This window comes from Neovison vison, chromosome 10, assembly GCF_020171115.1.
Source record: "Neovison vison isolate M4711 chromosome 10, ASM_NN_V1, whole genome shotgun sequence".
NCBI classification, from domain to species: Eukaryota; Metazoa; Chordata; class Mammalia; order Carnivora; family Mustelidae; genus Neogale; species Neogale vison.
This window is the reverse complement of record NC_058100.1, coordinates 1,553,364-1,580,435: the sequence shown is the minus strand read 5'-3', so window position 1 is coordinate 1,580,435 and position 27,072 is coordinate 1,553,364. Positions and strand designations below refer to the sequence as shown.

General features: G+C 43.6%; 1 protein-coding gene and 1 non-coding gene across 6 annotated transcripts in view; both read left to right on the top strand.

The window, feature by feature from the left end:
- Positions 1 to 27,072, top strand: part of ASH1L (ASH1 like histone lysine methyltransferase) — a 180,157-nt gene that overhangs the window by 30,827 nt on the left and 122,258 nt on the right. The gene's annotated exons all lie outside the window — the stretch shown is intronic.
- LOC122918913 lies at positions 16,452 to 16,558 on the top strand. Its single transcript, XR_006386700.1, has one exon. It is a non-coding gene; the product is annotated as a U6 spliceosomal RNA (small nuclear RNA).

Below are 27,072 nucleotides of genomic sequence, written 5' to 3'. Positions count from 1 at the left end.
TAACATCATATTCATGTGCTTTCTGCATGTTAGCAGAAACCATAATGATGCAGGCTTTTTGTTCTTCAAATTGCTGTGGCATCCAGAAATTTTTAATAGTTGCTATTCTTCAAAGATCATAGGCATATAAAGTAGCTTGGGGTGCTTTGTTGATAAAATGAACTGTGAGTGAGTTAGATGAGAAGCCAGGGAAGAAATGGGTGTTTTACCAATATTTGCAAAAATGAACTCAATGAATCTTCGCTAACCTGGGTAACCTCCCCTGAGCCTTATTTTCCTCATGAACTCAAGGATTTACTGCTGAACTCAAGGATTTTCATAAGGTTGATTGAAAAAGATTTTTTATCTGGCTTTTTTCCTTGAAACGATGTTAGAGCTTATCTTCTATAGCTGGTTTGTAAAAGTCTCCAGTATGATGGTCTTTTGTAATGTTTCTGCAGTCTTGTTTTTTTTTAACTAGTTCACACTGATGACGAGGTCTTGTACTCAGTCGATTTTACCTGCAGCACACAGTCCCTCTCAGCATGGGGTGGTTGCGATCGTGTGTCTTGTTCCGAGTAGTCCGTGGTTTCCGAGGCCGGTAACAGAACTGCTAGTCATAAGGTGGTGTTTATTTTTCAGGCAGCTACTTTAGCACAGGATGTGGGGTGTGTTAGTAAACTTTGCATTAGTGCTTCAGGAGTGGAAAGGGCATGCAGGGGCTATGCAGTCAGAACCCAATTGAAATCCTGGCTTAACAACCACACGTAAGCAGTTTGCTTTCTCTCACTCACACTTGGTCTTCTCATTCATAGTGCGGGAGTAGGGATGCCCTTCTTCAGTGGCTGTATGCAGAATTAGATTTACATGAAGCGTCTGGCATGCGATAGGTTCCTGTGAATGTTTTCTTTCCCTTGTTACAGCCTGAGGTAGGGCTTGAGGTAACGTGCGGTCCCTGGGAGGCAGGTGGTGGCGCTGTCTCTGCGACGGGGCGGTCCGGATCCAGGTTTGTGTTTTTGCGTAGCTCTGACCAGCTTCTCAGAGGAGTTCATGACTCGAAAAAGATGAAGCATCTTTGGCTACGGAAGGAAAGAGGGACTATTACGAGGCACGTTGTAGTCTTTAAAACAGGCCTTTACCAAATGCACCTGGAACATTTACCCCCAATTCGTTAAAGGCAGTTGGGTTTTTGTCAGTGTGGCTTTTAAAGCAGATCTTACACAGCGCCTGTGGGGCTCAGTCAGTTATGTCCAACTCTTGGTTTCAGCTCAGATCGTGGTCTCAGGGTTGTGAGATCGAGCCCCATGTTTGGCTCTGTGCTGAGCATGGAGCCTGCTTAGGATTTTCTGTCTCCTTCTCTCCCTCCCTAAAAAAATAAAATAAAAAATAAAGCAAATATTAGGCCTTACATTTATTTTCTTTCTTTTTTTTTTTTTTTTTTTTAGGCCTTACATTTCTAATGAAAACATAGATCATATATTTTATCTCTCCATTTACTTTCTGTTTTGGCAGTATTCAGAAAGCAAACACAAGACCCTCTAGAAAAAAATAAAGTATTTGCCGTTATGATTAGTATTGAATGATTGGTAACTGTATATGTAATTTTTTAAACTGTTTATGTAATTTTAAAAAGCAAAACCCAAGTTTAGTTCCATGAGTGAAATTTTTCCTTTTCTTGAATTATGTGACATACTGTTAAATTTATAGTAGTTTACTCATTAGCTCTGTGACTTTTTTTTAAGATTTTATTTATTTGATAGATAGAGATCACAAGCAGGCAGAGAGAGAGGGGAAAACAGGCTCCCCAATGAGCAGAGAGCCCGATGCGAGGCTCGATCCCAGGACCCTGGGATCATGACCTGAGCTGAAGGCAGAGGCTTAACCCACTGAGCCACCCAGGCGCCCCTGAACTCTGTTATTTAGAGGGATTCAGATATATCAAATAATTTATGAAAAATTGCAATTCATTGTTTAGGAACTGGCACATTAATAATTGGAGTTTGAAGTTTAGTTCATTCTTTTGAGAAAATATTAGAGGATGATGCTCTTTTTTTTTTTTTCCCAATTTATTTATTTTCAGAAAAACAGTATTCATTATTTTTTCACCACACCCAGTGCTCCATGCAAGCTGTGCCCTCTATAATACCCACCACCTGGTACCCCAACCTCCCACCCACCCGCCACTTCAAACCCCTCAGATTGTTTTTCAGAGTCCATAGAGGATGATGCTCTTAATGTCTTTTATTTAAAGTTATATTAAAGATTTTAAGGGTCCTAATTCTGTTTTTATTTAATGTATTTGTAATATATTTTTTAGTATGTTTTTTAACTTGTTTTTATAGATATAACTGACTTACAGTGCTGTGTACTCGGCGTGAAGGTACGGTTGGTTTATGTTTCAGTAATTTTGAGGCTTTCTGTATTTAAATTTTCGTAAAACTGAAAATTTTCATATTAATGATAATAATAATAATAATTGAGTGTTGGCAGGAATCTGGGGAAACAAGCCCTCTCGTCCAGAGCCGGTGTTGAGTAAATTGGTATGGAACTTTTTGAATTGTGCTGTTTTTTGTTGGTGAGTTTTCAGGGTTCTTTATATACTCCACGTGCAGGACTTGCTAATGTGAACTCCCCCGTGAGGGTTGTCTTCTCACCCTCTTGACTGTGTGCTCTGATGCACGAGCGCTTTCAGTGTTGTTGAACTCCTGCTTATCTGTTTTTTCTTCTGTTGCCTGTGCTTCTGGAGTCCTGTCTGAGAAATCACTGTCAAATCCCGTTTATTGAAGATTTTCCTTTATGTTTTTTTCAGGGTTTTATCATTCTTGCTCTGTGAATTCAGGAACTAATTCAGACCGCAAGAGATACTTCGGACGTGGGAAGCTATTATTAAAAACAATGTCATGTGTAGAGGCGCCTGGGTGAGTCCGTGAATTAAGCCTCGGACTCTTGATTTTAGCTCAGGTCATGGTCTGTGGGTGGAGAGACTGACGCTGACCACGTCCCCACCACCCCCAGCTTCATACTGTGTGTGGAGCCTGCTTACAATTCTCTGTCTCCTTTTCCTTCTGTGCTTCTCCCACTAAAAATAAAATAATGTGTAAGAGTATGGATATTGGACCAGAAGATGCTATTTGATTAGGTAATAAACTCCTATGATTCAGAATTTAAGAGATAAAAAAGGAAACAATGAAATACTGTTACCGTTGTTACCCTTCTCCCTGTCTGAGTAAATCTATTTTGGAATCCCCTTTTAGACCATCTCGTGATAACCCCTAACCACCTGTGATAACGATTAAGCAGAACAACCATTTCTTAATCAAAATGAGAAAACTGATCTGTGTACTGAATGCATTTTCAGGTTTACATTTACACTTGGAAAATAATACTTCATTAAGAATTAGTTGTGTATTTTAATTTTTTTAATTTTATTTTTAATTTTATTTATTTTTTAAAAGATTTTATCTATTCAACAGAGAGAGACCGAGAAGGAACACAAGCAGAGGAGTGGGAGGAGAAGCAGGCCCCCCACTGAGCAGGGAGCTGGGTGCTTCAGGGCTCGATCCCAGCACCCTGGGATCATGATGTGAGCTGAAGGCAGACGGCTAACAACTGAGGCACCCAGGCACCCCTGTTTGTTTCTTTTTAGAGATTTTATTTATTTATTTGACAGAGAGCACAAGCCAGGGGAGAGGCAGGCAGAAGGAGAGGAAGAAGCCACCCGGGTGCCCCAAGAACTCGTTGTTTTGGAACCAAAATTGGTGCAAAGATCTTCCAGGAAAATCACTCCCAACCTTAGAGTCTGTAACATCTCCCACAAATACATTAGGTATATACAAGTCAATGTGTGTATCTCCCTCCTCCTGCAGTAACAGTTGGGGCGCCTCCGTGCCTCAGTCGGCTCAGCGTCCAAGTCTGCTCCGGCTCAGGTCATGGTTCCAGGTTCCTGACATTGAGCCTCACACTGAGCTCTCTGGGGAGTCAGCTCCTCCCCTTCCCTGAACCCCTTCCCCCACTGTGCGGGTGCATGCTCACTTGCGCGCACGTTCTCTCTCTTTCTCTCTGTCTCAGGTAAATAAATAAATATAGTCTTTTAAAATAACATTTCCTGTAAGGGGCGCCTGGGTGGCTCAGTCAGCTCAGTGGCTGCCTTCAGCTCAGGTCGTGATCTCAGGGTCCTGGGATCGAGTCCCGCATCAGGCTCCCTACTCAGTGGGGAGCCTGCTTACCCCCCCCCCAATCTCTCATTCCCCCTGCTCATACTTGGTCTCTCTCTTTGTCAAATAAATAAATAAAATCTTTGAAAAACAACTTCTTGGGGTGCCTGGGTGGCTCAGTTGGTTAAGCGGCTGCCTTTGGCTCCGGTCATAATCCCAGCATCCTGGGATTGAGTCCCACATTGGGCTCCTTGCTCAGCAGGGAGCCTGCTTCTCCCTCTGCCTCTGCCTGCCTCTCTGTCTGCCTGTGCTCGCTCTCTCTGACAAATAAATAAATAAAATCTTAAAAAAATAATAAAAATAAAATAAAAATAAAAAAACAACTTCTTGTGCAAATTGGGTTTTGTTGTCTTGCCACTTCATGTGGTGTCTGTCGTTTCGGAAGTTGTCCGAGTGGCCTCTCCATTTTTCTTCAGCAGCATTTTGGCAAGTGAGGATAGAGGTGGAAGCCCTAGTATCTCCTACATGCCTTATGCCCAAACGTAGATGGAGGCGGTGCTGGTGCCTTCCTCTCTGGCGTGTAAGCAGCGGTGCGGTGTCACAGTCGCGCAGCGTCTGGACTTCCGTGTGGCCCCGGCTTTCTCAGGCTCCTCTGCCCAAACAGGCACTTTCGAGACAGATGAAGAGTAACCAAAATGTGTCTTCCTGTGGCCGGTGATTAAAACTGAAACTTGTTTGAGGTTAATGGGATTGGGGTCTGTTTCCGTGCCAGTGTACCCTGATAACAGGTCACAGAGCGTTGAGCCTCTAGTGCTGTGCTGACTGACATTTTGCCAGTGAATAGTTTCTTTGGTGTCATTTTAGCCTAGTTGAGTGGCTTTAATGAGCACAATGGATTATAAATAAAATTTACAGCGCTAATTATAATTTTCCTCCAAAAGATAGTTTTCTGTTTGGGAAAGAAATGTCTGTGCTGACGTAATAGATTCTTTAGGAAACAGCTCATTGAAGAGGTAATTTTGAATTTGAGTCAAGTGATTTTTATGGAGAGTTATTAAAACCCACATGAATCCAAGTATTCTAATTAAGCCCTTTCGGTCTGAGATTTTATTTAATTACAGAACTGATGGATTAATGTTTCTTTAATAAGAAAACATACGGATAATAATAATAGTATCTCAGCCCTTGCTTAGTACAGCTCATTTGCCGAGCAGTTTTTAAATTGCTGCACACAAATCCCAATTGTTTCGAAATGAAATGTTGAGGGGAAAAAAATGGGTTAGATACTATCTAGGTTTTGACTTTTCTTTTTCTTTCTTTCCTACTTTTTTTCTCCCCAGAGAGAGATGGAAAGAGTGCACATGAGCCAGGGTCAGAGGTGTGGGGCAGAGGGAGAGGAGGGGAAGAGAGACTCTTAAGCAGGCTCCATGCCCGGTGCAGAGTGTGATGTGGGCCTGGATCTCATGACCTGCGCCGAAATCAAGAGTCTGAGGCTTAGCTGACTGAGCCACCCAGGCGCCCGTGTCTGTTACACTTCAGCTAACCGGTCAGGGGATTAATCGTTTACTTGTATTACTTACATTTACTGGTATGACTTCTGTTACTAATGATTGTACTTTTCACAACGGAAGGCCAGGATTTGGGTTACTTAATTTTAAACATAATCTCTAGCCTCACAGTATTCTTTGATTTATCTGTTTCTCCATAAAATACTGAAGTGCCATCCTAGGCAGTACACAGGTTGTTACCGTGTGGTAGCTTCCATAATAAAAACACATGCAGAGTGTTGAGGAGTTCAGAGTCATTGGGAGGAGGTGGGTGGAGCGTATGCTGGGCAGATTTGCAGAGGGGTTCGTGTTCAGAATTTGGTATTGGCATCTTGGCTAGAACTGCTAGAAAGAAAGAGGCTTTGGGGGCCAAAGTAAATATAAGGGCGCAGAGGCACAGCTAGCGTGTTGCACAGACATTTATCAGTTGTGATGACAGGACAAGAATTTGAAGCCCTTTAGTGTAGGCGAGTGCTGAGAAAACACACTGTTGGAGGACTAGTTGGGGGGGCTTACATGTTCTGCTTTCTTGTGTCACACTCAGAACTTAGGGAAACTGCGTTTTTTGTCTGCATTTTCTTCTTAAGAAATCCTGGGTTGAAGTTTCTTCTCTGTTTTGACTTTTTACAAAGTTTTTAGTATATGTGCTGCCGAAGCGAGCCCAGACTTACAAAATTTTTAAATTTTTGAACCATGTAGTGTTGCTTCTAACATAAATTTTTTTTGAAAATTGTATGACCAGGGGCGCCTGGGTGGCTCAGTGGGTTAAGCCGCTGCCTTCAGCTCAGGTCATGATCTCAGGGTCCTGGGGTCGAGTCCCGCATTGGGCTCTCTGCTCAGCGGGGAGCCTGCTTCCCTCTCTCTCTCTCTGCCTGCCTCTCCATCTACTTGTGATTTCTGTCTGTCAAATAAATAAAATCTTTAAAAAAAATAATAAAAAATAAATTGTATGACCATTCCCATTTGTTTTTAAGGATTTTTTTCCTTTGTTTTTAAAGTTCTGAAATTTTGTGGCTGTACTTTATATTAGAAAGAGGAAACATTTTTTTTCTTTTTTTAGAGAAATTTGGAATTATTTTTAGTTGTAGTTAGTAGGAGCCGTGTCCTTTTTAGCTGAAATGTTAGATCTTACCAAGCTACAGGACCTGCATCTGACTTGGATCTGTTCATAGTGAACAGCCTCTGGGCAGGCTGGTGCTGCTTGTGGGGCGCACAGAACTGCACCAGCAGGTGGCGATGGAGAGCTGGGTCAAGCGTGGGTTGCAGGGATTTAACTCTTAAAGGGGAAAGGGAATTGAGGCGTGTTAGGGGTTTAGGATCCAGCTGGCGAAGCTCAACGTGACTGTTCGTGGTGTTGGTTTGTTTAAAGATTTTAAAAAAAAAATACTTTATTTATTTATTTGACAGAGAGATCACAAGCAGACAGAGAGAGAGAGAGACAGAGGGAAGCAGGCTCCCTGCAGAGCAGAGAGCCAGATGCAGGGCTTGATTCCAGGGCCCTGGGATCATGACCTGCGCTGAAGGCAGAGGCTTTACCCATTGAGCCACCCAGGCTCCCCTAAAGCCAACTACTTCTTAATGTAGTTCTGCTTCATAGAATTAAGAATTCTTTTTCCAGAAGAAAAGGAAACTTGTTGTATGTTTAATTCCCCCTTCTGCCCTTACAACTAAAAGGTGGGAAAATATGAGGACATAATCCAAGATCTGTATAATGACCTCATCTTTTTGTTAAAGATGAGGACACTTCGTCCCAGCAAGTACCTAATGTCAGGAGTTAAAGAGAAGTATGTAGGACTGGAGGGAGCCCTCCCAAGGAAGGGAGTGGGTCATTGTTGGCGTGTGAACTGTAATGTCCTTGGGACCCTTTATATAGATATGGGTCTTCGAACTGGATGTATGGTGTTCCTAAGGCTTTTGTTTATCTGGAGTCTATTATCTAAATTGCGATTATACAGATTAGCAAAAAAAAAAAAAAATCATAGGAGCAAAGATGGCAGAAATGTCAGTGTTGGTAAAGTGAGATAGTAACCACTACTCACTCTTCAAACAAAATAGGTTCTGAGCTATTAAATTTGGTCTTTTTCTACCTTCATGTTTTAACAGTCAAGTTTTTGTCTACTGTATATTTTACCATCAGTTTTAGAAAACATCTCAGTGTCAAAACACGTTGGCAGTAAAGAGTTCTGCTACTGTGTTAGGAAGTCAGAGTTTAGGCGTTGGGCAAAGGCATTCTGACACAGACGCACAGATGGTAGATAGGTACACTAGAATATTTTAGGTATTTTTAGCCAAGCTACATGGGATTAGTAACACCTCAGAATATATGTGAAAGGAGAAAGATGATCCTAACAATTGCAGAATTCAGTGGTAACTTTCACAGAAACAACAATGAAGTAAGGTAGACCCTGCTTCTGAACCCCACCTTTTTATTTTGCGCCGAAATTGCTGAGTGCGATTATCCCGTAGCTCCTTGTCTAGTCCCTCATTGCACGGGTAGGAACTACAGAGACTGCTGAGGAAGTCACAGACAGATGCTGATGGCTGGAAGCCAAAGCAAAGGGATGCTTGGTCACTTTTTGTTAAGCTGCTTATTGATTGTGACGCTAGGAATTATCAGACAACTGGAAATTGTCCTGCACGCACTTGATGACACATTTTTCTGTTGCAATCTCAAGAAGTAAATTAGCTAACATCAAAATGAAAAATTAGAAAAATGAATTTGTTACTAAGTTCTTAAATAAAAAGCAAAGAGAAAAAAGTTTCATTTGAAATAGAGAAAGGAGGGCAGATGAGACAGTAGAAAGCCTCAGCTTACCTGTCGCCCAGTTCTGGGGAAGGGTCCCTGAGCTGTAACCTCGCCACTTCCACTGCGCATGGTTCCGTTTTCTAACGTGTCACGTTGTAGTGCAGTTCCGTGGTTTTTCTTTTGTTTACTAGTGAATGAATGCTCCTTGAATGTTAGGGCAGTCATTTTAGTTTTTGCATTTAAGGATCACAAACTCTACTTAAAAAATAGGTCATTAAGGGCTCCTGGAGGGCTCAGATGGTTAAGGGTCTGCCTTTGGCTCAGGTCATGATCCCAGGGTGCTGGGATCAGCCCCGCATTGGGCTCCCTGCTCAGCGGGGAGCCTGCTTCCCCCTCTCCCTTGCCCCTGCTTGCGTTCCCTTGCTCACTGTCTCTCTTTCTCTGTTAAATAAATAAATAAAATCTTAACAAAAATAGGTCATTGAGATTATGGACTGTGTGTCAAGATCTGCAGGCATTAAAAATAGCAACCGCTCAAACAAAACCAACAAAACCAGCCCCAGCACCAGAACTACGCACCTTAACATTCATCTAGCTCAAGAACAGAGGATTGGTTTCTGTAGCCCTGAGATGGTGCTTTTGCGTAAATTTCCCCAACTGAAATACTCGTATTTTCTCCTTTCAGTTACTAAAAGTGTGTATTAAAACTTTTAGGTCTATTTAAAACAATCTATAGCTTGCTGCTTTTAAGAAATTAGCGTTATTACCTGTGGCTGTTTCATCAATTTCCTGGTGAATCACAACTTTTTTTTTTTTTCTGGTGAATCACAACTTTGACAACCCTTAGAAAAGCCTTTCATCTTGCAGTAGGTCAGACGAAGCCTCTGTTTTACCACATCGCAGAGAGATAAACCAGGCTGTCTGCAGTGTCTCCATTCGCAAACAGCCCCGCATTAGGTTCTTAGTTTAGGAAAACATTTTTGGATGTCAGGTACCTTTTCAAAGCATTTAACACATCTTAGTGACTCAATCACTAACAGACGATACAAATGAGCCCAAGTGACACTTTTATCATCACTGCTGTCGATGCTGTTTATCCCAGGGCCTTTTTTTCTATTTTTGACCAGTTTTTTGTGTTTAGGCTCCTTAGCTCTATCCAGGGAGTAAAGGGTCACATTGTCTCATCTAACCGCACCTTGTGAGTTGTGTCCCCTGTGAGAGCAGTCTTCCTTGTGCCAGCATGGGAGCAGGTCCGGAATAGAAGACTGCATCATCCCGCTGCTGCTTTTCCGCTCCCCGGTTCTTGTTGGCAAAAGTTACTGGAGCTGGAAGACCTGATGGTGTACAGGTCCTGCTTTCAGTAGGCTTCTGTTGTCTTACCTTCATACTGACTGTTTGTTTTGGAAGCTGCTTGCGCTGCTTACTTTGTAGTGGAAAAGAGGAGAGAGGTTGGCTTGGGGCCCAGCTTCTGCATGGCAGCGGCTGTTATGCAAATTCTGGTGGATCTCACATTTCAGTAAAGGCTTCTTTTCTCCCTTTACATACACAAACAGCTAAGGGGCAGCAACGATCCGTCTTAAGCCTTGGAGACAAAACAAGATGCCACTCTTCCCAAAATAACGTTCATTATGGCAGCATCTGCTGCCGTAAATGGAGGGGAAAGCAGATCTCTTCTGCTGCACTGTGAACACGGCTATAAATGTACCAGGAAGAGTCAAACTCTCATAGTCAGTTCCAGCAGGTTCATCCTCATTTCTTGCATTTTGTAGTAGAAACTTCTCTAATTAGTGCTGCATTTGGCTGATTGGGCAGTTCACTTTCTCTTCAAGTGTTGGATGTTAAGGATATCTGCTTGAGTCTGTATCATGGTTTGTTTGAATGGTGTACAAAATGAGGTACAGCAAATGTGAATATTTCTCATTTATTTGTTGATCTTGCTAATGGAAAAAGTCATTATTGAACCACATTGAAAGACGGCATAGCTTTCCTCAAGTCCCAGGGAATTAAGCCTGAACATCATCACAGTGACTTGCTAATTGACACGCTACTTTTTATGGTTGCCTCTTCATATCTTTTATTTCATTTTAATGACCATAAATCACTACAGAGATGCTCACATACAGACTGCTCTGTAAGTGCACATTGCTAATTAATTTTGAGATATAGCTGCACAGAAGCAAATGAAAACTTTTGGTGAGACATCAGAATTAAAGGCCTTACATGATGAGATAACAAAACCTAGGGATTTTATGAAACTGACTGAGCCAGCCCCTGTATTTCTAATTTCTAACATAGCTTTATGAGTAACTTATGTTTCTTAGTATTTGGGGAAAAATTTGTCCATAAACCTTTCCTTTACATTTTTTAGTGTTTGTACTAGAGTTGGCAATACACAGTTAGAGCTAAGCCAAGTTCACTCTCAGATAACACTATCACTTCAAGGGTACATTGTAATAACAAAATAATCCAGATTCCTCCCTACCCTCCTTTGTATCATCACCATTGTTCATTTCACTTATATATAAGGGTATCAGGCCTTTTCATACATTGTTGCTATTATTTTAAACAGACTTACCTGTTATATCAACTAATAATAAGAAAAATAAAAGCTTATATGTCACCTTCACTTTTTCCTTCCTCAGTGGTATTCCTTTCTTTTTCTAGATCCGAGTTTCTGAACCATCATTTTCCTTCTCTCTAAAGAACTTTGAACATCTTAAAAAGCAGGTCTGGTGGATAGAGTCCCTCAATTTTTGTCACTCAAAGTCTTTATTTCTTCTTCATTTTCATTTTTATTTTTTTAAGATTTTATTTATTTATTTGACAGAGAGATCACAAGTAGGCAGAGAGAAAGGGGGAAGCAGGCTCCCTGCCAAGCAAAGAGCTCCATGTGGGGCTCAGTCGCAGGACCCTGGGATGGTGACCTGAGCTGAAGGCAGAGGCTTAACCCACTGAGCCACCCAGGTGTCCCTCTTCTTCATTTTTAAAGGGTAGTTTCACAGAATACTGAATTTCAGGTTGGTGATTTTTTTTTTTTCTTCTTACACTTAAATTTCAGTCTGCTGTTCTTGCTTGCATGGTTCCAAGAAGAAGTTAGATAGAATTCCTACCTTTGCTTTTCTGTAGGAAAGGTGTTTTTCCCGTCTTCTTTCAGGGTTTTTTTTCCTTTATCTTTGGTTTTTTTCCTTTTCTTTCTTTTTAAAAAAATTTTGTTTGTTTGTTTGAAGAGAACAAGGGCAAGTGGCAGAGGGGCAGAGAGAAGCTTGCTCCCTGCTGAGCAGGAGCCTGATATGCTCTGACTGAGGACCCTTGGATCATGACCTGAGCACAAGGCAGACACTTAACCGATTGAGCCACCCAGGTGCCCCTTTATCTTTGACTTTCTGTGGTTTGAAAATGATGTGTGTAGGTGTAGGGCTTTCATTTGTTTGTTTTGTTTGCATTTTTCCTGCTTCTTATTCTTTGAGCTTTCCAGACTTTCTTGCTCTCTTGTAGTGTTCCCATGATGCAGATGTCATGCTGTTGTCGCACAGTTCTTGATCTCCTGTCCTGTTTTTAATCTAGTCTTTTTTTTCTGTTTGCTTTTTAGTTTTGGAGGTTTCTATTGAGATAGCCTTAAACTTGGAGATTCATTCTTTGCTCAGCCGTGTTTAGTCGGCTAACGAACTCATCCGGGCTGTTCAGCATTTTTTAGTGTTTCTGTTCTCCAGAACTTTTCTTTCTTAGGATTTCCACCTGTCTGCTCGCCTGCAATCTGCTTTATCCGTTAGCATGTTAGTCATAGTTTTAAATTTCTAGTCTGATACTTCTAACTTTCCTGTAATATTTAAGCCTGATTTTTAAAAAGGTTTGTTTGTGTTAGGGCACGTGCAGGCCTGCAGCAGGGAGGGGCGGAGGGAGAGGGAGAGTCGGAGAGCCCGGAGCCGGCAGCGGGGCTGGAAGCGGGAGCCGGTGTGCGACCCGCTGAGCCGCGGGGCCCGGCCGGACGCTGCCGCGTTCCCCGACGGCCGCTGCGCTCTTCGCCCGTCTCGCAGTTCTCGGGGTGGCGCGCGCCGCGTCCCGGGTGGGAGGGCCGCTGCCCGCGACTTCGAGCGCCGCGGGGCGGTGTGAGGGCGGGGGGCGGTCTCGGCTCCCGCGCTCAGCCTCGGTGGCGGGAGCGCGATTCGCTTCTCCGTCGGCGCGCGAGGCAGGACGGGACGGCGAGAGGCGGCGGGAGCGCGCGTTTCCTTCCGCAGAGCGTGTGGGCTCCATCCGCCCCGACAGGCCGGGTTGTGCTGAGGAGCATCTCCGGAGGCCGCCCTTGTCGCTGGAGGGCTCCGACGTACCCCACGGGGTCCCTTCCCGTCCCCCGGCGGTGGTTCTCCCTGTGAGGACCCGGGGCGGACACCGGGCTGGAACCTGGCTCCGGCCCCGGCCGTCGTGCGCCGGCGTCGGGCGCTCAGCCTGTCCCGGGCCGCCGGTCAGCGTCCGGCGTGTCCCCGCACCGCGTCCCCGCACCCGGTGTTGCAGCTCCGGTTCTGCGCTGCGGCGAACCCGGCTCTCGGCTCCCACCGCAGCCCGGGCGGCCGCGGGAGTCTGCCCTGTCACGGCCTCACGTCCGCCGCGGCTCCGAGAACGCTCGCTGGCTGCTGCCCGTGTTGAGCTGCTTTTTCCTGGTCGGGCCGCGGCGGCCGCCGTCCGAGTTCCCGGCAGCGCCGCGCCTGCGCACGCGGTCGCCGAGGCTGCGGGGCCGCTGACTGGGCCGCGCGTCTGCGTTTCCGGCCGCGTCTCCGCTCGCGCCGGGGGCGCGCCAGCTTCGGTGTGTGCGTGTGACAGGGGCGGCCGCACGCGCTTTCCCGCCCGGGGCCCGCGTGCCACACACGCCCGCGACGCCGTCCGGGGAGTCCCGGTGAACGGCGTCGCGCGCTCCGCACCTCACCGTCCGTCCTGCGGCCGTCCTGCCGATCTTCGCGGGGGGCGGAGGGACGCGGATCTCGGGCGCAGCTGCCGCTGGACCGAGGCTCGCGTTCTCCAGACGCGACACTTGAGGATGTGAACAGAACATTTCTTTCTTTTGAAAGATTTTGCTTATTTCCCTGAGAGACCGCATGAGGGGGCCGAGCCGGGGAGCTGGATGCAGGGCTCGATCCCGGGGCTCCGAGGTCGGGACCTCACCCGAAGTCAGGTGCCCCCCACGGGGCCCTGAACAGAACCTTCTCTTCGGATTCCCAGATCATGGCCGCCGTCACCGTGTCTGTTCCGTTGTCCGCATTCAGGAAACGGTAACGAGCCGTTTGTTTCTTCGCCGACTGTCCGGCCTGCACCTGCGCTCTGGCCCGGCGCGCGCGGCGGTGAAGCCGGGACCTGCCGCCGTCGGTCCGCGGACGCCCGCGCGGGCGCTCGTGCGGCTGAGTGTGTGACGCGCGGGAAACGAGCTCGTGCGGCGCCTGCCCGGTCGGGTTGCCGCAGGATGAGGTGGAGGAACACACGCCTCGAGGGAGCGTTGTGGGCAGAGCTCCGAGAAGCACTTGCCGGCGCTGAGTGCGGCCCAGTCACATTCCTGGCGACTTCGTGAGGCAGCAAGGGTTTTTTGTGGAGTAAGAACCACACCTGTTGCAGATGTTTTGTTTTGCTCTAACATTTTCTGCTTTATAGAAATACCTTTATGTTCGGATCAAAGGTTGTTACGGGTGAAGATTTATTCTGCAGCTTCTCTCATGAAACTTGAGCTAAGTTGACATGCTTTGATTTCGTTTGCGCATAACATGAAGAAGTGCTAAAGAGGTATTTTTCTTGAAAGCTCCAAGGATTAGAGAGAGTGAGATACTTCACCTAATAGTTAATGTCCAGTGTTATTTCTCTTAGTGCAGTAAAATTCTAGGAAGGCGAGAATGATGATATAAATGACAGTCTGTTGTGCATTCTTTTATGATTCCTTAAATTCTATTAGCGTCCATACTTAATCTTAAAATGTTTGTGTTAACTTAGATAACCTGTTTATATTGTCAGTTTCCTTGTTTAACTATTTGATAGTTGTTATTTTTTATGATTTTATTTATTTATTTGAGAGAGAGAGAGAGAGAACGCGAGAAGGAAGAAGGTCAGAGGGAGAAGCAGACTCCCCACAGCTCTGGGAGGCGCTGCAGGATCATGACCTGAGCCGGAGGGTGTTGCTGAACCAACTGAGCCACCCAGGCGTGCTATTGGGTGGTTCTTGTCGCGTACGCAACTAACAGCTTTTGTGATTATATATATTTCAGCATTTCGGTTTTACAATAATACATGTACCTCTGCTTATTTAATGTTAACACATGATGTCCATAAGGAAGTTCTTCTTGTTTCAAATAGAATTCTTTAAAGTGAATAATCGGGGCGCCTGGGTAGCTCAGTGGGTTAAAGCCGCTGCCTTCGGATCAGGTCATGATCCCAGGGTCCTGGGATCGAGCCCCGCATCGGGCTCTCTGCTTGGCAGGCAACCTGCTTCCCCCTCTCTCTGTCTGCTTCTCTGCCTGCTTGTGATCTCTCTATCAAATAAATAAATAAAATCTTAGAAAAATAAATAAAGTGAATATTCAAATAATACCACAAATCCAAGTGTCATGCCTTATTTGTATTACTGACAGTGTTAGAAAAATTGGTAGTAATCTGTTACGTTGATTACTTCTAAGTTTTGTGATACCAGAAATAACATGAAAGTAAGCATTTAGTTGTTTGGCTTTCCTTTTTTTTTTTTTTTAAGATTTTATTTATTTATTTATTTATTTGTCAGAGGGAGAGAGAGAGCACGCACTTGGGCACACACAAGCAGGCAGAGTGGCAGGCAGAGGCGGAGAGAGAAGCAGGACCCCCGCCAAGCAAGGAGCCCGATATGGGACTCCCATCACAGGACCCTGGGATCATGACCTGAGCCAAAGGCAGTGGCTTAACCCACTGAACCACCCAGGAGTCACAGTTGTTTGGCTTTCTTGAGACTGAAGCCAAACTTGGTAAAAATCTGCCTTGAAGTATAAATTGATAATATCTTTTAGAAGGAGATATTTTAAAATATTTTTGTAATTTTTACTATTCTCCTGTCTCCCTCCTGTAACTTGCCCTTTCATTAGATTCTGTGACTGTGTTTCACAAGGTCTCATTTATTTTCTTTATTCTCCTTCACTTTTTGGTAGTCACTCTAGTAATGGCAAAATATAAAAGCCCTATCTTGTAGCATTAATTTCTTCCATTATTCTGCTGAGTTTGAACATGTTTTCTTGTTCTGCTATGTAATTCACTGCTTTGTTCATATCTTTGTTCATTTTAAAATACAGTTTCTCATTGTTGTTATTTTTTAAAAGCTGTATCCCAGTGGGGAGCCAGGGTGGCTCAGTTGGGTTAAGTGTCTGACTCTTGGATTCAGCTCGGGTCATGATATTGGGGTCTTGAGATAGAGTCCTGCGTTGGGGTACCTACTGAGCAGAGAGTCTGCTTTTCCTTCCCCCTCTGCCCCCCCCCCAGCCTCTGCTTGTGCTTGCTCGTGCTCTCTCTCTCTTCCAAATAAATAAATGAATCTTAAAAAAAAAAAAAAAGGTAATATCTCAGTGGTTTCCTTTACCTATATTTTTGTTACCTTCCTCCCAGAAAAATATACTCCTGTCTAGAGAAGAATTTAAAAGTAATTGGGAAGGAAAAAATGAAACAAGATGGGATCAGGAGGGAGACAAACCATAAAAGACTCTTAATCTCACAAAACAAATTGAGTATTGCTGGGGGGAGGAGAAGGAGGGAGAAGGTGGTGGGGTTATGGACATTGAGGAGGGTATGTGCTTTGGTGAATGCTGTGAAGTGTGTAAGCCTGACAATTCACAGACCTGTACCCCTGGGACAAATAATACATTATATCTTAATAAAAATAATTAATAAATAGCACACACACACATAATTGGGGGTGGGGAGATGAAGGTAACCAGGCAGATTTTCAAAAGAAGCCAATGAAATATATTTTCTGGATATGAATGGTTTATTTTTATGATGAAAAAAGTAGAGTCATTTACATTTAAAGACTCAGTGGTACTTGTTTTGACAGTACATGTGCTAAAATTAGAATGATACAGGGAAGATTAGCATGGCCCCTGGGCTAGGAAGACAGACAAATTTTTGAATAATAGTTTAGCTTTCAATTTAGACACTGCTGTGGATAGACTAATGAACTGGAAAACAGTATTGAGAAAATTACCTAGAATGTAGCACAGCCAGAGATGTCAAATATGGTAAAAAGAATTACAGTAGATAAAGGATGATTGTGAGTCTAATATGTCCCAGTTGGAGTCCTGAAGAATAATTGAGGAAACCTAGTATTTGAAGGGTAATATTCCCAAATTGAATATTCATGATGGACATGTTCTAAGAAGGACCGATAAAGCTATGTCTATATTGAGGCACATTAAGTGAATCTCTAGACTATCAAAGACAAAAATATATATAAAACAATGAGAATTAGAGGAGCAACAGTTAAATATCCGCCTTCAACCATCAACTAAAGAAAGGTTAGAGAACAAAAGAGTTATGTCTTCGAATGCTGAGAAAAAATAACTGTCAGTTCTGAACAGGGCTTCCCCTGCTGACAAGTTTTAGCAGACTGGATTGCAGATGTAGCAAGGATATTGTTTCCAAATACTTTGCTGGGAATTGTAAAAAATTAAAACAGTCACTTTTGTAAAAACAATGAAGGATAAAACAGTTTTAAGAACACAGGAGACATATGAGGCATTTGAAGGCGTACAAAGACAAATAGAAGAAAAAAATTATAGAAAAGTGCAGTTAGAAGCAGCACATGTGAAAACAGTGGGGAAGAAGGAACAAGATGGAAATGAACAAAGTTCAAAAGGATGGGCAATGTGTGATAGAATGGGAAGAGGGGGAAGAAATAAAAGTATGCATAATTGGTATCTTCAAATAGCAAGGCCGAACTTTTTATTAGCTCAGCTGTTAAAAAGCTGAATGTAAAGACATTGTTAAAATGATAAAAAAATTTTCTGGGTCCCTGGGTGGATCAGTTGTTTATAGACATCTGCCTTTGGCTCAGGTCATGATCCCAGAGTCCTGGGATGGAGCCACACATCAGGCTCCCTGCTCGATGGGGAGTTTGCTTCTCCCCTCTCTCTCGGCCCCTTCCTCCTGCTCCTGCTTGTGTCTGTCTTGCACTCGTGTGTTCTCTCTCTCTCTCTCTCTCTCTCTCAAATAAAATCTTTTAAAAGGATAAAAATAAATTTAAAAATAATAGAAAATTTCAATAAATAGATTGAAAGGGCTTGTTAGGTCTCATTTAATATTGTTATAGATTGTGTGTCATGGAAACAACTGCAGTGTTAGACTTGATCAGTGAACCTTATAATCTCCTTTGTGATCCAGGTCAAAGGATCAAGTTACCTCTGGGAGGATAAACTTCAGCGTGTTCTTGTCAAAATTCAGAACCAAAATAGCAATTTTTATAATGCCCTCAAGTCGGACAGCTCATCTATATCAAAAGGATATTGACCAACTTTTTGAACACTTGAATTCGGAGTATATTATGTTCATTCTTCAGCAAACTGTGGAAGACAACCTTCATTCTTTCTGTTAGCCAACCAGGAGAAGAATGGGAAGGCTAAAGCAAATATTACAGTAAGGGTTGGAAAATGTCATTTAAAGGTGATACAGTGGATAAAGATGTAATACAGTAAAAACCATCAGCAGTCCTATAAGTGAGTGATGAGGCAGGAGCAGGGAGAGTGTGCTAATCTAATCGCTACTGATAGAAAGCAAGTGTCGAAAACTACGTGATCAGTTTTTGAATTTCGAGAAGTATACATTTTCTAGAATTTTAAATTTAACTGATAAAATAAGTATATTCCACACAGTGTAAAAAAAAAAAGTTTAGGCTATGAAAAGTCCAAGTGAAACAAAAATGTTCCGGTGTGTCAGGCTACTAGGGTTGCCGTAACAACAAATCATAGACCAGACGGGTTAAAAACCATCTCTGTTCTGGCGTTTAGAAGTCCAAGATCATTTTGTTGTCAGGGTGGGTTTCTGGTGAAGACTCTCTTCCTGGCTTAGACATGGTCATTTTCTTGATGTGCCCTCATGTGACCTTTTCTCTGTGAATGCAGAAGAAGGAGAGCTCTGGGCTCTCTTCCTCTGACAGGGACCCCATTTTTCTAGATTTGGGCCTCACCTTTCTAACTTCCTTTATGCTGAAGTAGAGGTCCTTGAAGGACCTGTCTCCAGACACAACCACGTTTAGGGGGTGAGGGTTAGGGCTTCAGCATTCGAATTTTGGGGGCACATACTTCAGTCCCTAACAGATGGAGTTTCACAAAAATGGAACTTGCAGTAAACCATAAAGAATAAAAACAAACAGTATTCTCTGGTCAGGATGGAGAAAGACTAGAAATTAATAAAAGCCGACAACAAAAAGACCTAATCGTTTGGAAATATCCTGAACCTCAGGATTTCTAGGAAATAGCAAAAGCTATATTTAAAGGGAAGATACCTTTAAATATCAATTAAAAGGGAAAGAATGAAAATAAATGAAAGAAAAAAATACCCCTCAATTCCTGTCCTGAGAACACAACAATCTTAGGAGGAGTGTTTGAGAATCCAGAATGCAGAAATGAACTGGAAAACAAAGGCAGTCACTATCCAGATAGTGGTTCTTTCTGAGGGAAATGAAACGGAAGGATTTATGTAGCAAGTGTAACCCAGAAGTAGACAGAAGGGAGGGAAGACAAATAGATAGAATAAGTAGTGCTAAATGACAGATAATTCCAAATACAGTAGAAGTTAAAAGAAAGTTGTAATAATTAGGTTTTTTGCTTAATTATATGCAAATAAGGGGCTCCTGGCTGACTCAATTAGTGGAGCTCAGGGCAGTTAGTTCAAACCCCCTCACATTGGGTGTGGAGATTACTTAAAAATAAAATCTTAATAAATGTGAAAACATGGGTAAGCATAATTTTTTTAAAAAAAAGATAATTTACTGGGACGCCTGGGTGGCTCAGTAGGTTAAGCCTCTGCCTTTGGCTCAGATCATGATCTCAGGGTCCTGGGATCGAGCCGCGGGCTCTCTGCTCAGTGGGGAGCCTGTTTCCCCCTCACTCTCTGCCTGCCTCTCTGCCTGCTTGTGATCTCTATCTTTGTCAAATAAATAAATAAAATCTTTTAAAAAAATAAAAATAAAGATAATTTACTAAATCTGATTCCAGAAATCACAGAAAATTTTAACTTAATGCATCGAAAATTAATAATAGAGAAGTCTCTCAAAGTTAATACTATTGCCCAGCTCTGGTTTCATTCTGTAAAACCTTGAGGAAACCAAGAATTCCAAAATTATTGAGACATTTGCGGAGCCTAAGAATGGGAAGAAAGCAAGCATAGTATTCTGAAGCCTTCCAAAGATACACAGAAAGGGAGACAACACGATAATGTTCCCTGAGCGTGTGCTCAGCTGCTTCTGAGTACGGGCAAGTTTTGCTTCAGCTTACTTTTGAATATGTGCACAAAGAGGAGTACACACACTCCTGTTAGATTTGTTGAATTAAAGGTATATTACTGTGTTATTTCCACTGTTCAAGAATGAAAATCTGTAATTTTTAATGATTAAAACGTATCCTTTGTAATAAATAGCCACATAATTCTGTAAGGACTTCATTTTAGTTTCAAGGTTACAAATCAGTCCTTGAAAGTATTGAGTCTTTAAATGTCAAAGCAGAGGTTTTTTTTGGTTTTGTTTTGTTTTTTACCTATTTTGACAAAAATATGCTTATTTCAACGTAATTTGGCAAGATAGAAATAGATTTGCTTTATATTTTATGGAAACAAGTTTATAGGTATCTTTTATTTTTATAGAATGGTGTGGTAGCCCTGTGCTTAAGGCATTTATGGCATTAACAATTGGTAGCGAAGGCTGACAGTCTTTAACTGCAGTTACAATTTCCTTAGTTAAAAAATATGGGTGCGCCTGTGTGGCTCAGTGGGTTGGGCCTCTGCCTTCGGCTCGGGTCACGATCTCAGGTTCCTGGGATCGAGCCCCGCGTTGGGCTCTCTGCTCGGCGGGGAGCCTGCTTCTTCCTCTATCTCTGCCTGCCTCTCTGCCTACTTGTGATCTCTCTCTTTCTCTCTCTCTCTCTCTCAAATAAATAAATAAAATCTTTAACAACAACAACAAAAAAATGAAGCTGTGCGGTATAAGGGGACAGCACAGTGATCCTTTCGGTGATGGGAGCATTCTGTATCTTGACTGTAGTGGTAATACATGCACCTGCACAGGTGACAAAACGGTATAGAAGTGAACACATACACACACACACACACACACACACACACGAATACATGTAAAACTGGGAAAATCTGAATAAGGTCAGTGGATTATGTTAATATCAATATCCTGGTTGTGGTAACTATACTTTGGAAAGGTGTTATTGGGGGGACTTGGGTAAAGGGTATACCAGATCTCTGTTATTTCTCACAACTGCAGGTGAACCTACAATTATCTCAAAATGTTTATTGAAAGGAGGGACGCCTAGGTGGTTCAGTTAAGCATTTGCCTTCAGCTCAGGTTGTGGTCCTGGGGTCTTGGGACTGAGCCCAGTGTCAGGCTGCCTGCTCAGTGGGGAGTCTGCTTTTCCCTCTCCCTATGCCCCTAGCCCCGACTCATGATCGTGCCCACGTACACAGACACACACACACACTCTTTCTCTCTCAAATAAATAAAATCTTTTTCAAAAATTGTTTATTTAAAGGAAAAAAAGCACTATGTATGGTTGGTTGTTTTTCCCTAGAAATGTAAGGGAGTATACTAACACCAGTAGCTAAAAAAAACAGAAAAACTGATACTCCCTCGATGACTAAAGTGAGTATGTAGAAGTGTGGAATACGTGTAGACGTGTAAATGAGCGCACGGAGGTATGTTTGCGCGTGCGCGGATAGAGGAGGAGAAGCCGGAGCACTCGCTGCAGTGGGGATGAAGCAGGTGCGCTCTGTCGTGCAATAATGTTACTGGGGGACATGAGGGAATAAACTTGGAAAGGAGAAACTAGAAGGATAAAAATAGGAAAAGTTATTAAGATTATTGTTATTTGTAAATGATGCTGCATACATTGATAATCAGAATCAGTGAGAAGGCTTGTGGGAGAATTCAGTGCGGTGATTGCCAGTAGAGTAATCAATGAGAAGTGAGTAGTACCGAGAAAGAAGCAGCGCTCGGGGCTTGACATGTGTGTGAGGAAAGCTGCAACATGCCACTGAGTCTTGAACCAGTGGAAGTGTGTTTGAGTAGGATCATCGTGAAGAGGTCAGTTCTCCCAGAATTCATCTGTGAGTTGTTAATATGGTAAAATATGCATACGGTCCGATTTGCCTTCTAAACCAGTTTTGCATAAGCAGTTCTGTGGCAGTAAATCCGTCCCATTGCCTTGAAGCCTTCATCACCGTCTGTCTCCAGAACGTTTTCGCCCCCCCTCCCCCGAGATTCTGTCCTCCATTAGTGAAAACCTTTCCCTGCGGCCCGCGGCAACTCCCTTTCTGCTCTGGTCTCTGATTTGACTACTCCCGTGCTGCAGGAATGGAGTCATACAGTGTCTTTCTGCGACCGGCTTGTGATTTCCTTTGAGCTGAATGTCATCGTGGTTCATCCGTGTTGTATAGCGTATGTCAAAATTTCCTTCCATTTAGGCTGAACAATTGTATGATACACCACAATTTCTTTATCATTCACCTGCCAGTGGACATCGATGGAATGGCTTCCACCTTCTGGCTCTTTGTGTATAGTAGAGCTGTGAACATCAGTGTAGAAATATTTATCTGCACAAGCCCCTCCCTTTACTCCTTCGGGGTATTTGTAAATTCAACAATGAAAATTAAAGTTTTTTACATATATGTGTATATATATGTAAGTTATATATATATATATATATGCATACACGTACTAGATAAGTTGCTTGTAACATTTATGTGACAAAATAAGAGTTTCAGTTTCTGAAAGGAACAGTAACAGCAATCAGTCTTACTAGAAAACAAAACAAAGTTAAAATTATTAGAGCATTATGGTAGTGGTGAATGTAGAGACAGAAATTCAGTGACACAGAACGAAAGCTCTAGCAACAGACCCAAGTATATACAAGAATTTAATGTATGAAAAATGTAGCATTTCTCGTCACAGGACAAATGACAAAATGATTCAGTAAATTCTTTTGGAACTGGGTAGTTGTCTAGGAGATTTTATACATATACAGGTACACATCTATATTAAACTTCAGGAATGTGTGGTTTTTCATCTTTTTCTCACTGATACTTTACCTTTTTTTTTTTAAAGACTTTTATTTATTTGACAGACAGAGATCACAAGTAGGCAGAGAGGTAGGCAGAGAGAAGGGAAGGGAAGCAGGCTCCCCGCTGAGCAGAGAGCCCGATGCGGGGCTCGATCCCAGGACCCTGGGATCATGACCTGAGCCGAAGGCAGAGGCTTTAACCCACTGAGCCACCCAGGTGCCCGATACTTTACCTTTTTATTTTTAAACTCTTTAGAGTTATTTATTTTTAATTTTTTAAAGATTGCATTTATTTATTTTTCTTTTAAGATTATATTTATTTATTTGACAGAGAGAGATCACAAGTAGGCAGAGGCAGGCAGAGAGAGAGGAGGAAGCATTCTCCCTGCTGAGCAGAGAGCCCGATGCGGGGCTCGATCCCAGGACCCTAGGATCATGACCTGAGCCGAAGGCAGAGGCTTTAACCCACTGAGCCACCCAGGCGCCCTGTATTTATTTCTTTTTGGGAGAGCGAGCACACAAGCACAAGCAGGCTCCCCTCTGGCCAGGAGCCCGACGTCACACTCGATCTCAGGACCCCATGATCATGACCTGAGCTGAAGGAAGACGCTTAGCCAACTGAGCCACCCAGGGGCCCCTGAAGATTTATTTATTTGTATTTGAGAGAGAGAGAGTGGGGAAAGGGCAGCAGGAGAGGGAAGGAAGAGAATCCCAATCAGATTCCCCAATCAGTGAGGAACCCAACTCAGGACTTCATCTCCTGACCCTGAGATTATGACCTGAGCTAAACCGGGAGTTGGATGCTTAATCGACTAAGCTACCCCTGAAATCCCTCACTGCTTTAGTCCTTGGAGAATAGAAAGTTGTCGTTTTTAACATTTGAAAACAATAAAGCTTCTTTGATTCTACTTTGTCTTCTAGCTCTGACTCCCACTTCTCTCTTTCCCTGTGTTTCTTCACGTGGTCTTACATTTTTCTTCTTAGATTCTCTTGAGCTTTTAAGCCCATCCCAGTGGGGTTTTTGCTCTCACTTTACAGAGAGTGCTGTTGCGGGGTTCCCGGCGACCCCACCGTGCCGCCTCCCGCTGACCCACCCATGCCCTTGGTTCTGTTTGCTCGGTCAGCAGCGGTTGGCAGTTGGCTCTTACAAAGATGGGTTCCTCACCCCACGTCCCCGTTATTACCTTCTGGCTCCTTAGTCTTCGCTGGCTCTTCCTTACTTCATGATGTGGCCCTGCCCCGTGTTTGCTGGAGTCGTCCTCTCTGCGTTTCCGTTCACCCTCGCTTGGCTGGGTCCGCCAGCCTCAAGGCTTTAAATGTCTGTGTGCTGTTGTCTTTGAGATTTTGAAACTTCACGCTCACACTTCTCTGTTGGATGTTCAGAAGGCTTTTCAGTCACACCATGTCCAAGACAGAGCACAAGTTGGGCGTGGGGGTGGGGCAGAGAGAGAAGCAGACTTCTTGCTGAGCGGGGAGCCCAATATCTGGCTCTGTCCCCGGACCCCAGGATCATGGCCAGAGCCCAGGGCAGACACTTAACCGACAGAGCCAGCCAGGTATCCCGATCTGTGGTTTTCCTTATTGTCTTTTTCGTCTATTAAAATACAAGCTATGCAAAAGCAGGAATTTTTTTTTAAGATTTTATTTGTTTATTTATTTGTCAGAGAGAGAGAGAGAGCGAGCGTGCACATGCAAGTGAACAAGCAGAGGTGGAGAGAGAAGGAGGCTCCCCGCCGAGCAAGGAGCCCACTGCGGGGCTCGATCCCAGGACCCTGGAATCAGGACCTGAGCCGAAGGCAGCGGCTTAACCACTGAGCCACCCAGGCGTCCCAAGCAGGAATTATTTTTATTAACATACAATGTGTTATTTTCCCCGGGGGCGCAGGTCTGTGGCAAAACAGTCTTACACATGGCTCAGCACTCACCATAGCACACGCCCTCCCCGGTGCCCATCACCCCGCATCGCTCCCACCTCCCTCGGCTCCAGCAACCCTCAGTTTGCTTCCTGAGGTGAAGAGTCTCTTATGGTTTGTCTCCCTCCCAGGTCCCATCTTGTTTCATTTTTTTCCCCTCCCTTCCCCTCCCTACCCCCCACAGCCCCCCACCCTGCCTTTCAGAGGAATTTTTGCGTTTATTCTTTGCTATATCTCCAATGCTGAGTAGGAACTCAATGTCTATTTGTTGAATGAAGAATCAGGCCACATACCTCTTTGCATAAAACCTTCCATGGCTTCCCATCTTTTGGACTAACAAAAATGTGTCCAGTCTGCCTCTCTACCTCCTGCCCGGCCTCACTTTCTTGATTATACCAGAGAAGCTCTTGCCTCAGGGCCTTTGCTCTCACTGTTTCTTCTTTGGGATAATATTCTTTTCTCAGGTATCTGTACATCCCTCCTTAACCTCCTTTGCTTTGGGTTTCTGTGCAGATGTGGTCTTCTCAGTCAGGACGTCCCTAACAACCTTTGTTATCACTGTGAATGCTCTCCAGTCATAGTTTCTCTTCCTCTCCCACACTCTTCATTTTGTGCATAGCACGTTTCGCATTCGAGATGTGGAATAGTTGACTCACCTTTGTACTGTCTCTACCCTGTTGGTGTGTTAGAGTGAACGCTCCATGGTAAAAGGGATTTTTTCACTGCTGTTGTTCTTTGTGCTTAAATAGTAGGTACTTACTACTTTCTGAAAAAATAAGTTCTTTTTTTTTTTTAAGATTTTGTTTTATTTATTTGAGAGAGAGAGACAGTGAGAGAGAGCATGAGCGAGGAGAAGGTCAGAGGGAGAAGCAGACTCCCCATGGAGCTGGGAGCCTGATGTGGGACTCGATCCCGGGACTCCAGGATCACGCCCTGAGCCGGAGGCAGTCGTTTAACCAACTGCGCCACCCAGGCGTCCCAATAAGTTCTTGATTAAGCAAGAATTCAAGACTGTAAAGTAAGTAAAATCAGCGTTTGTGAATATCATCAGTGTAGAGTTAGAAAATCTAACAGGGGCACCTGGGTGGCTCAGTGGCTTAAAGCCTCTGCCTTCAGCTCAGGTCATGATCCCAGGGTCCTGGGATCAAGCCCCACATCAGGCTCTCTCCTCATTGGGAAGCCTGCTTCCTCCTCTTCTCTCTGCCTACTTGTCATCTTTGTCAAATAAATAAATAAAATCTTTAAAACAAAGAAAGAAAAGAAAATCTAACAAAAAATTGATTCATGAGGGGCGCCTGGGTGCCTCAGTGGGTTAAGCCTCTGCCTTCGGCTCAGGTCATGATCCCAGGGTCCTGGGATCGAGCCCCGCATTGGACTCTGCTCAGTGGGAAGCCTGCTTCCCCCCTTTCTCTGCCTGCCTCTCTGCCACTTGTGATCTCTCTCTGTGTCAAATAAATAAATAAAATCTTTAAAAAAAAATTTATTCATGAAAGCAATGTTATTTGTGAAATATTTAGAACTAAACTTGAGAGCAGCTGTTTGGGGTCTATTCTGAATAAAATTATAAATATCTGGTAACACCAGAAAGTTTGACTAAATTAATTCGATTCATTATTATGGTATTAATGTTGGTGTTTAGATTTTTTCCCCTACTGTAATATACAAAATTAAAGTCATTTGGAGATTTTTGAAATTTCAAATGCATCTCAAGGCCACCTGGAAGTCTACCTAATGCAGAACTAATCTGGAGTCCTTATACAGATGTTCTAAAGGTAGTGGTTTGGGATATACAAGTCTGTGAATATACTAAAAACCACTGAATTTGTGCTTTAAAAGAGGAAATTTTAGGTATAACTGAATTATATCTCAATAATGTTATAAATAACATAGCCAAGGAATTTCTGCAGGAGTACAAAGAAAAATCAGTCTTTCCGAGTATTAAAACTTGGTATGAAGTTCTAGTATCCGTCTGGCTCAGTAGTAAACATAAATGTGAGTGCCGCAAAATGGAGAGCTTAGGAAGATTCGAATATGAGTAAATTAGATGCTGAATGTATTTCAAGTCAAGGAACATGAAGTGAGTAGTGGAAAAGCTCCTTTTGAGATAAAAAGCTGACCTACTCACAGATTATTTTCAAAATCTAAAGTAGAGAAATAATTTAAAAAGAAAAAAACAGTTGATGGAAAATGTGTTGAAGACTGTTGTCTTCAGGGGGGCTTGACCTTTGCGGGCGTGACTGTTGCGGTGGCGGAAAGGCTGGAGGGCCCCGACCCGAGGGAGACCCGGTTGGAGCCGTCCGTCGCCTGCGGGCCGGGGACCGTGGGCCGGCCGCGTCTCCACGGCTCCCCTCACCCAGGTTGATGGCGCGACCGCGTCTCTGGCTGGGCGGTTCCCGACGGCCTGTGTCCCCCTCCGCGGTGGTTCGGACGCGTCGAAGGCGCGCGGCGTCGGCGCTTGGCCGCAGTCCGGCA